Source organism: Gymnodraco acuticeps, unplaced genomic scaffold, assembly GCF_902827175.1.
Source record: "Gymnodraco acuticeps unplaced genomic scaffold, fGymAcu1.1, whole genome shotgun sequence".
NCBI lineage: Eukaryota > Metazoa > Chordata > Actinopteri > Perciformes > Bathydraconidae > Gymnodraco > Gymnodraco acuticeps.
The window spans coordinates 2780026-2790787 of record NW_022990701.1 but is presented as its reverse complement, the minus strand read 5'-3'; the positions used below and the strand labels follow the sequence as shown (position 1 = coordinate 2790787).

Below are 10762 nucleotides of genomic sequence, written 5' to 3'. Positions count from 1 at the left end.
ATAACACCCGGGACGCGAGGGTGCCTCCCAAACTGGGCAAAATAGGGCGTGCACTTGGTTGACCTCTGAAAGCATAAAAATTCCTTTTAGTATCTCTGTTGAGTATTGTTTCCATCTGCATTTGTTACAACATTGTACCTGCTTTGAGGTGTTAATGCTCGCCACAATGCCCCTCAGATGTCATTCTGGTCCTCTCCACAGTACTTTGCAAGTGCTTTTTTTATGTTTTGGTTTGTACGCTCATCTTGGCCATTGCACTGGGGATGGTACGCTGAAGTGATGCAGTGTTTTACACCCAGTGCATCAAAAACACCACGGTTGACCTGCAGATGGTTTAGTGTACACCAATTACCAAATTACCTGAAAAATCGTATTACATTGTTACACATAACACATACACTGTATTAGATAGATTATTGTACCTCATTGACAAATTCCCGTCCTTGGTCGGTAATGATCTTCTCGACAAGACCGAAATCGAGAAGAATATTTACAATCTTTTTTGAGACCTCAACAGCTGTTTTGTGGTAGAGCGTTTTTGCTACCACCCACTTCGTGAAGTTAGAATCGCTGTTAGAATGTATCTGCAATATAAAATGCAGAATGTTGTAAATACATACAGAATCACTGTAAATGATTTCCTTTCTTTTGAAACCAGATTCTTCACGTTTAGAACCTTTAAAGGAGGTTACACATGCTTCAGCCCATCATGATAGTACCTTTTGCCCTTAGCAGTGGAGGGAAGTGGGCCAATGAGATCCACACCAAGGACAGTCCATGCCTCGGGAACATGAATGGGATGCAGTACGGGTGCAACCGTTTTAATGACCTCGTGTTGCTGGCAGCGGGGACACTCATCAACCTTAGCAAATATCATAAATTTTCAATCAGCAAAACAAAAAACTTTAGGTATAAAAATGATAGAACAGAGAAAACTTTCAGAGGAGACAGAATTAAACTGTTAAAGTTCTGAAATATGTTTTCTCTGCTCTGATGGAGCTCAAACTGTCTCACTCTGTTTCAATGTACACATACAACACATTTCTGTAGATCAATAATCAGTCAGTCAGTCAAAATCTCCCACCCATTTCTTCACGTCCTCCCGCATAGTGGACCAGTGGTACGTTGCCAAAACCTTCTCGGTGGTGCGCCTTCTCCCTGCATGACCTCCGGAACCCAGGTTATCATGGCACTCCTTCAGGACATTGATAATTTGGTCCTTGGTGCACACAACCATCCTCTCATTGTCCTTGTATGTGTAGTACAAATCTCCAGCTGGCACAACAGGAACAACAAAACAATCATTTAGACATGTGTAGAGATGACATTATGACTAAAAGCTGTTCAAGAAATCCAGTGGCAAATGTGGTTTAGACGTAACAACTACAGTAATGTAAAGTGTGTATAAAAAGAAAAAGGAGAAACAAGCTGTGGAGTCCTTGCGATTTACTGAAAAATGTTGGAATTGCAATATGATAAACCATTAGAGGTATGATCACTTTTGCACCAAAAAACACCATTAGATAAATAGATAGATAGATATATACTTTATTGATCCCTATAAGTAAAGGGATGTGATGATGTCACATGTACAGGGGGTTTATACCTCATAATAAAAACGTATGTTCGTGACTTAACCATGGTCTTATTCTGTTACTTACCTTTGATCAGGTATTGTTTGGATGCCCTCCGAATGAACGCCTTCCTTTTATCAGGCTTTTCAGCGGCGATGGTGAGATTGTGGTAACCACCATTGAGCACGTACTGCTTTATCTCAACATAAAAGCTCTCCATTTCTGTCATGAAAGTTAAAATGGTCGCGGTAATTATGGGGAAGCGGAGGGATCTAGATCGTTCACACATAACAAGCTGTACCGAGTTCCTCCGGCTGCAGTTCCACAGACGGCCGGTGTGTGGCAGCAGAGCGCTGGGAGCAGAGGGAGGTGAGTATATGACGGATATGACGGATGACGGATGCGACGGAAATACACCCGAACATATCTGGTAGGCCGAACATATCTGGTACTGACACCGGCGTATGCCACAGATGCCACAACTTGCCGAGGCATCTGCCGCTGCTCAACGGGAGTTGCCACAAGATGCCAGAGAAGGTTTACTGTAGCTGCCACTCGCCTTCCGTGGCAAATGCTGCTATTTAAACCCGTATTTATCGTGTAAAATGTCGCTGTTTAGGCATGACTTTATCGAACTGATCTGTACACAGGACTGATGATCTGTACACAGGGTTGGGTTGTAACGGAATACATGTAACGGCGTTACGTAATCAGAATACAAAAATCAAGTAGCCTAACTGTATTCAGCTCGTGTTACATTTGAAAAACAACTAATCTGATTACAGTTACTTTCGTAAACCTGAAGTGAATACATTTTGGAATACTTATAGGAATTATTGGTGGAAAAGTTTCCTCACAAAATGTATCCTAATATTCATTACCGGCAGAACTGTGTGCACAGCGCAGCAGCATGTCTGTGAGGCCCCGCCCCCGCACGCAGATGAGAGAGAGATCTCTTTTTAAATATATTGAAAGTTAGAAACGGAGATGGTTCGATAAAACGTGCAAGATAACATTTATGTAGCATTTATTTATTGTCGAAATGATGACATTTCATAACGGGATACAATCAAAGTGAGTGGCCTGCTGCTGCTGAAGGTATGGGGCAAATATAACTGTCCTTTGCCTAATTTATAAAGTAAACCTTAGCATCTCACTAGCAGTGGCAACTACAATCAGTTACAGCTGCCCTAAGTCTGTAGCCAAGTCTAATAACACCAGTGTACACGTTGCTGTGTCAATACAGATATGTATTTGTTAATTATTTGTCTTTACTAGTCATAATACACCTGGTTTATCGTAGCAAGCAGTGGAAACTCCCCTCAAGAAGCGACAATTGCCAAGGGCGTTGCAACCCTCACTCGCCAATATTTCATCATAAATATAGCACGTTTGTTTATTTTAGCAAACCATGCTCCAAGTAGAAATGATAATGTATAATCTTTTTGAAAAATAGAGATCTCACATCAGCTCTGTGTACAGATCAGTTCGATAAAGTCATGCCTAAACAGCGACATTTGACACGATAAATACGGGTTTAAATAGCAGCATTTGCTACGGAAGGCGAGTGGCAGCTACCGTAAACCTTCTCTTACTCTGGCATCTTGTGGCAACTCCCGTTGAGCAGCGGCAGATCATGCCTCGGCAAGTTGTGGCATCGGTGGCATATGCCGGAAGTACTTGCCACAGATGCCACAGAGTAGTGGCATCTGCCGGAAGTACTTGCCACATATGCCACGGAGTAGTGGCATCTGTGGCATATGCCGGAAGTACTTGCCAGATACCACGGAGTAGTGGCCTCTGTGGCAGATGCCGGAAGTACTTGCCACTGCCTGCAGATGCCACGAAATGAGCCAGGCCCTACTGTGCGTTTGCAATGCGCTCTTCTTGACTAGATTGACTACTTTCACTACAGAGTCCATGACATCTGCCAATTCAGCACTCATATCTTTGGCAACAAGTGACTCCCTGTGTAGCATAGAGTGCGTCCAAATCACTTGCGGAGACACATCCCTTACAAGCGCGATTAGTCCACTTTTTAAACCAGCCATGGCTCTTGCACCGTCAGTGCACAGCGCAATACATTTTGTCCATGGAATGTCATTTTCTCTGAAAAGAATATCAATCACTTTGAAGATTTCAGAACTAGTTGTGCGTTGAGGGAGGCACTTACAAAACAAAAAGTCCTCCTGCATTTCCTTATCATCGACAAAGCGCACAAACGCCAGAAGCTGGGCGTCCTTAGACACATCTGTTGACTCGTCTAATTGTAATGCAAATGCATCTGCCAACGTCAGCTTCTCTATCAGTTGCACCCTCACATCAGATGCCATCTCGTCTATACGGCGAGCTATGGTTGTGTCCGACACTGGAATGGTTTTCAGTTTGTTAATGTCAATATCATTCCCATACATTGTTTTACACATATCGGTTGCTGAAGGCAATATTAAATCCTCTGCAAGTGTGTATGGCTGTTTCTTCTGGGCAATCCGAAGAGCAATTTGATAAGAGCATTTCAAAGCTAGCTCACCAACTTTGGCTGATTTTCTGATCTATATCTGTTGACCTTGGAGGGATTTGAGGCTAGCTTGGAAGTATTCAACAGGTTTGTCTTTTAAGTGGCTTTGTGTTGTCTCCAAGTGACGCTGCAGCTTTGATGGCTTCATAGATTCATTTGAAAGAACAGTAGAGCAAATGACACATATTGGAAATTCAATGCCATCTGTCTCCTTAAAGGTAAAACCAAACTTCAGATAATTATCTGCATATTTTCGGGTCTTCTCTCGTTTGCGCTTACTGCTACATCAGCAGCAGGTTCCGCCTCGCCACTTGCATGTTCACTGGTGGTTTCTGAGGTGGATGGTATCTCTCTTGTGCTTGTGGATTTTTTTGGTCGAGTTACAAAACGATCCATTTTTATATATATATAAAGGTATAGTCTTCTCAATAATATCGCAGCGTGCGTCCTTGTGTCTGGGTCCTTAGTAAACTGGGAACTGAATAGGCTCTCGGCCAATCACGTGGAACCTGACAGAGCCAGCGTGTGTCATGCGGCCTCGTGATTGGCACAGCAGCGATAGGGGCGGGTCCTCCCCTTTGTGTACAGGAGGCCTGGTGGGACAGGTCCGGGGTAGTCTCCTGCTGTGAGTGAACCGGCGCTTAGCTTGAGATAGCTACTGTGTGTAGCTGAATGCGTGCATTGCTGACTGAAAGATAACGTCTTCTGCCTCCATTTCTCCGTTTGCTACAATATGTTGGATTCATGTTAATGTGCATTTAAAGACATTTCAATTTGTGGGAAAAAAAATGTTTGGAAAAAAAATAAAAATGTAAGAAATATAAAAAATGGTCTAATCAACCAAAGATTTAGTTGTTTGTTGTTGAAGACCTCTGATCTAGAGAATTCGAACGGCTCTTATCATGGATGCCACTGAAGTACTTCCGGGTCATTTCACTCCATTAGGAAGGTTCCTAAGCAAAACGGACTATTCGACCGCAACCATGGGGTGTTTCTCAATATCGAGTAAAGCTGCCACAGTGGCAAAGCCCCGGGGACGTTGTTGACCTCAACTGATGGAGTGTTAGGGCGTTGGAAGGAACACTTTGAGGAACTCCTGAACCCGACAACTCCGCCCTCTATGTTAGAGGCAGAGCTGGAGTATGACGGGGGATCAACACCAATCTCCCGGGGGGAGGTCACTGAGGTCGTCAAACAACTCCACAGTGGCAAAGCCCCGGGGGTGGATGAGATCCGCCCGGAAATGCTGAAGGCTCTGGGTGTTGAGGGACTGTCATGGTTGACACGTCTCATCAACGTTGCGTGGAAGTCGGAAACAGTACCGAAGGAGTGGCAGACCGGGGTGGTGGTCCCCCTTTTTAAAAAGGGGGATCAGAGGGTGTGTGCCAATTACAGAGGCATCACACTACTCAGCCTCCCCGGGAAAGTTTACTCTAAGGTACTCGAAAGGAGGGTCAGGCCGATTGTCGAACCTCAGATTGAGGAGGAACAATGCGGATTCCGTCCTGGTCGTGGAACGACGGATCAGCTTTTTACTCTCGCAAGGATCCTGGAGGGGGCCTGGGAGTACGCTTATCCGGTCTACATGTGTTTTGTAGACTTGGAGAAGGCGTATGACCGAGTTCCCAGGGAGTTACTGTGGGAGGTGCTGCGGGAGTATGGGGTGAGGGGGTCTCTACTCAGGGCCATCCAATCTCTGTACTCCCAAAGCGAGAGCTGTGTCCGGGTCCTCGGCAGTAAGTCGGACCCATTTCCGGTGAGGGTTGGCCTCCGCCAGGGCTGCGCTTTGTCACCAATCCTGTTTGTAATATACATGGATCGGATTTCGAGGCGTAGTCATGGGGGAGGGGGTCTGCAGTTCGGTGGACTAAGGATTGCACCACTGCTTTTTGCAGATGATGTGGTTCTAATGGCTTCATCGGTCTGCGACCTTCAGCACTCACTGGATCGGTTCGCAACCGAGTGTGAAGCGGCTGAGATGAGGATCAGCACCTCCAAATCTGAGGCCATGGTTCTCAGCAGGAAACCGATGGACTGTCCACTTCAAGTAGGGAATGAGTCCTTACCCCAAGTGAAGGAGTTCAAGTATCTCGGGGTCTTGTTCTCGAGTGAGGGAACAATGGAGCGTGAGATGGGCCGGAGAATCGGAGCAGCGGGAGCGGTACTGCAGTCGCTTTACCGCACCGTTGTGACGAAAAGGGAGCTGAGCCAGAAGGCAAAGCTCTCTGTCTACCGGGCCATTTTCGTTCCTACCCTCACCTATGGTCATGAAGGATGGGTCATGACCGAAAGAACGAGATCGCGGATACAAGCGGCCGAGATGGGTTTTCTCCGCAGGGTGGCTGGTGTCTCCCTTAGGGATAAGGTGAGAAGTTCGGTCATCAGGGAGGGACTCGGAGTTGAGCCGCTCCTCCTTCGCGTCGAAAGGAGCCAGTTGAGGTGGTTCGGGCACCTAGTTAGGATGCCACCTGGGCGCCTCCCTAGGGAGGTGTTCCAGGCACGTCCAGCTGGGAAGAGACCAAGGGGTAGACCTAGGACCAGGTGGAGGGATTATATCTCTTCGCTGGCCTGGGAGCGCCTTGGGATCCCCCAGTCAGAGCTGGTTGATGTCGCCAGGGAAAAGAAAGTTTGGAGCTCTCTGCTGGAACTGCTACCCCCGCGACCCGACCACGGATAAGCGGGAGAAGATGGATGGATGGATGGATGGAGTAAAGCTGCTCCAGAGCCACTATTTCAAGCATACTACGTCATCGAGTGCCGCCGAAGGACTATTCCAATGTCCAGCATACTTGGAATTCTACCGAGCCCGGCATACTTCATAGTGAGACATTTCGAGGCTGCACATGTGTAGACTGCGCGGTCCTAAAATCCCCACAATGCTTTGCGCACACTAATTTCCCCCAAATCTGTGGCGGAAAATGTAAGGCAAAACTCATATGGGGTTATATATGGGGCCTCTCATATGACGCACACCTGTACACTTGCTAGCCTGTTCCACTCTTCGTTTTTCCAAATGCCAGGAAGTATTCTTGCCTCGCTTCTGAAGCAAGTGACTCCGAAGACATATGCTACCAAGCAAGCGTACACGACATTGAGAAACACCCAGGGTCTTGATCTAGGATCCGGATATCGATTGCTTTTGTCTCCACCCACATATCTGGAAACATCACTTTCAGCTGGTTTCAATGTTTAAGCAATTTTCATGTATCGAGTGTTTTGGAGAGTTGTTAAGTGCGTCGTTGTTAAGTTGTGCCGAGTTTTGGCTGATGTGTGTGTGTGCGCATGGGAATGTGTGTTTAGGCTAGGTCCCCACTTGGCCATATAAACGAACCGAGCACCTGTGTGTATTATGCATGTTTTTGTGTTATCTGTTACCTTTACCTTTATGTTGTGTTTAGGAAACTTTGGGATGTTTGAGCTATTTTCTTGTCACAGTAATATTCAGTGGTAGAATGTCACTAAGTACATTTACTCAAGCACTGTACTCAAGTATTTTCATTATATACTTCTTCTAATCTACTACATTTTGGAAGCAAATGTTGTACTTTTTACTAAACTACATTTATTTAACAAATTACATATTAACTAGTTAGCTTATAAATGTAGGTTTTGACACACAAAACTCTATTATTTGATATATTAAACCACCTAACATTATATTCAAGTAACTAAAGCCATGAGTGAGTTAACAGAAAAAAACTGCTTTTGCTTTAAAATATTTAAGTTCTAAGATCTAAGTAATATTCTTGATGCAGTACTTTTACATGAAATTGAGTATTTTGACATTGTTGTATTAGTTATTTTACTGAAGCAAAGAATCTGAATACTTTTTTTTCCACCTCTCTGGTAATATTAGAAAGAATAAGAAACGTTGTGATGTTTGAGCTATCGAGTTGTCACTGTAATATAAGGGGGATTAAGAAGTCTGATACATACTGTATTAATAGTCTATAGAAAAGGGTTTGCGTAAAGTTGTCGCTAGGGAAACATCACTCTTGTGATTATTTCTCCACTTTTATAAGGGGCGTCACACCTTTGATAATTGTTGGTTCAGACTAATTGATTACATGTGTTTCTTAATTATACAGTAAAGACATTGACCTCACCAAACAGCAAAGTGACCCATGTTTACATGTAGCTATAAAGAGAACACTATATTCTTGCTTACCTATATGTATATCTTCTCCCTCTGAAGGAGTTTACATTTTCAGGTTGACTCTGTGATCCATTCACCTCGTTGAAAAATAAAACTGCCTATTTATCTTCTTCAATCGGCTGTCATGTCAATGTCAATAAATGAGACCCACCTCCACACTATTCACCTTCAGTTTTGATCATAACCTGTGTCTATTGCTTCATCCACTGAGCGTATTTGAAGTCTCGCTCGTAGAAAAATTGAGTGAAATTAAGACGTGTTTGCAATAACCTTTAAATGTCACCCCTACTGTCAAAATGAAAACACTAATCTACACAGTCTCCAGGTTGCTTTTAGCTTTCAGGTCTTAATTGGTGGATGCTTTAGCTCTGAGAGAGGATGTTAGTCGGTTTGCCCTTGGGTAATGTCTTTTGTCAACAGCAGTTGGTGTACCTTGCGTTATCCCCTGTTGTGCTGATGTGTCACATTTGGCAAGATGAATGATCACGGCAATATATTCGTCGTACCTGTAGCAATCCATCAGATGTCAGCTTTGTATAGAGAGCGGAGTCTGCTGCACAGGTTTCAGCTTTTTTCTCCAAGAAAATTTGAAAAAGAAAACAGCATATGGACGGGCATCAACAGGAGTTAGGTGAGTTTATTCAATACAATGCAAATAAGAAATAAACAACACATGACAGCTGAATGACAACGTCTGCTGAATTTAAACGAGATGCATTTCAACAGCTGATCTTCACAGTGAAAGGTGTGTATGAATTAATTAGATGAACAGAAAATAGAGGCAAGGATTATCACAATCATTACACAGCTAATGAGGTGATCTAAATGATTTATCACTAATCCTAACATTAAAAAAACCCTGTGGACATGCTTTTTAATCATCTATCTTTGTGTCTTCACTTGAAGAATATAAGGGCACACAATTAAATCAACTGTGTTGTTTGGAAACTCCCATTCAGCCACTCTGGTCTCTCCGCCGGTACTACCCGAGAGTGTTTCACTTGTATTACTATTTATTGCTGAAAATTGGCTTCAGGCAGTGCAAAGTGGTAGGAAGAGTACTAAGACAAACGGTGAAGGACATATTTTCCCTGTAAAAGAAAACAGTAGGAGGCAGAACGGTCTGTTCCTGGAATCAAACACACGGCTTCAGGGTCTAGAATCACCACAGAGCAGCGTTCACAACCTTTGATAAGATGTGTGAGGCTGACCACATCACGGAAAGGAATCTCATTTGTTTATAGACAACAAGAGACCAATGTAGTCTAATATATTGGATGAATTAGGGGCGATTTTGCATTGCGAAAATATTTGTATTTTAATGTTGAGTTAAAAACCAGTTAGTGTGATGGATGAGTCACTTAGGGAATGTTGCTGTATACAACAAATAATAAAGAGGAAGAGATAATGGTGGATTATTATAAGTCACTCACATTTACGGAACAACTCAAGTATGATGAGAGAATAATAGGGTTTTCGCACATAAAGTCTGTAAAAGAAAACATGTTTGTTGCTTTCATTTATTACCTATGAGAGTGAGAGTGATAGGTTTAAATGTCAAATTATTATTTCCATTTAAATGTCACATTTCATTACTGAGTTTAGTTAGCTGAGTTCTCGTTTTTATTTCAAAGGAGGATTTGAACACAATTGCATTTGACTAATGAGCAGAAATTGTCTAAAAAGCCTCGCTTCACTTCATATTTCTCTCATTCCCCATGGAGTTGATATATGTCCAAGATTCAAAGGCCTATTTTCATAACATAAACAAAACTACGGTGTAATTATGTAATGTATGAAAATCTGAGATTGCAGGTTCCCAACAGTGTGACGAAATAAAGGAAAAACTATACATTTTTAAGACTCATTTCATTATTTCAGTGCCTAATGACACTTCGTTTTCTTTGTCCAATCCTGTTTAATCTTTTTTTAATTTGAGTTGACTTCAATCAATATCTTCATTTAGGTTCTGCGGTCTGAAATGATGCATGTGTCGTTTTCTCTGCAAATGAAGCACTATTCAAATTATGATATCTCAATGAAAAAAGGGCCCAGTCACAATTGTGTTGCCCCAGTCCTGATTGTTTCTAATCACAGCTGCTATGGGCTGTTTTTTTTACAGGCCAATTGTCACATAATTCATGTTCGTGTGTTGGGCCTCTGTAACAGCTTCAATGATCCTTGGCTTTCCTAAAACTAGGTGACTGAAAACCTGAAAACTTTGCTGAATTGCTTTATAATGGTTAGCCTTCCATGTATGTTATACGTTGCAGAATGCTTTGATTGGATATTAAACAGGACATACACATTTCGGTATGGGCTCAGAACAGTCTCATAATACACACATCATGCACACAGAAGGATTTCCGGATCCACACTTGTGTTTTTCAATGCACACACAAATGTGTTCCGTTTCATATACATGTAAATAAAATCCAAATACAGAAAAAAGTTTTACATATGTATTTTTGACCCTAACATATTTGTTTTCCGTTTAAATCCCCTGAACCTGCA

General features: G+C 42.9%; 1 long non-coding RNA gene across 1 annotated transcript; it reads right to left on the bottom strand.

Annotated features, from left to right (window-relative positions):
- Positions 1-259: 259 nt before the first annotated feature.
- Positions 260-1164, bottom strand: LOC117556082. Its single transcript, XR_004570494.1, has 4 exons — positions 1085-1164; positions 720-862; positions 423-584; positions 260-323 (listed from the first exon to the last, which is right to left on the bottom strand). It is a non-coding gene; the product is annotated as an uncharacterized LOC117556082 (long non-coding RNA).
- Between the last annotated feature and the right edge of the window lie 9598 nt (positions 1165-10762).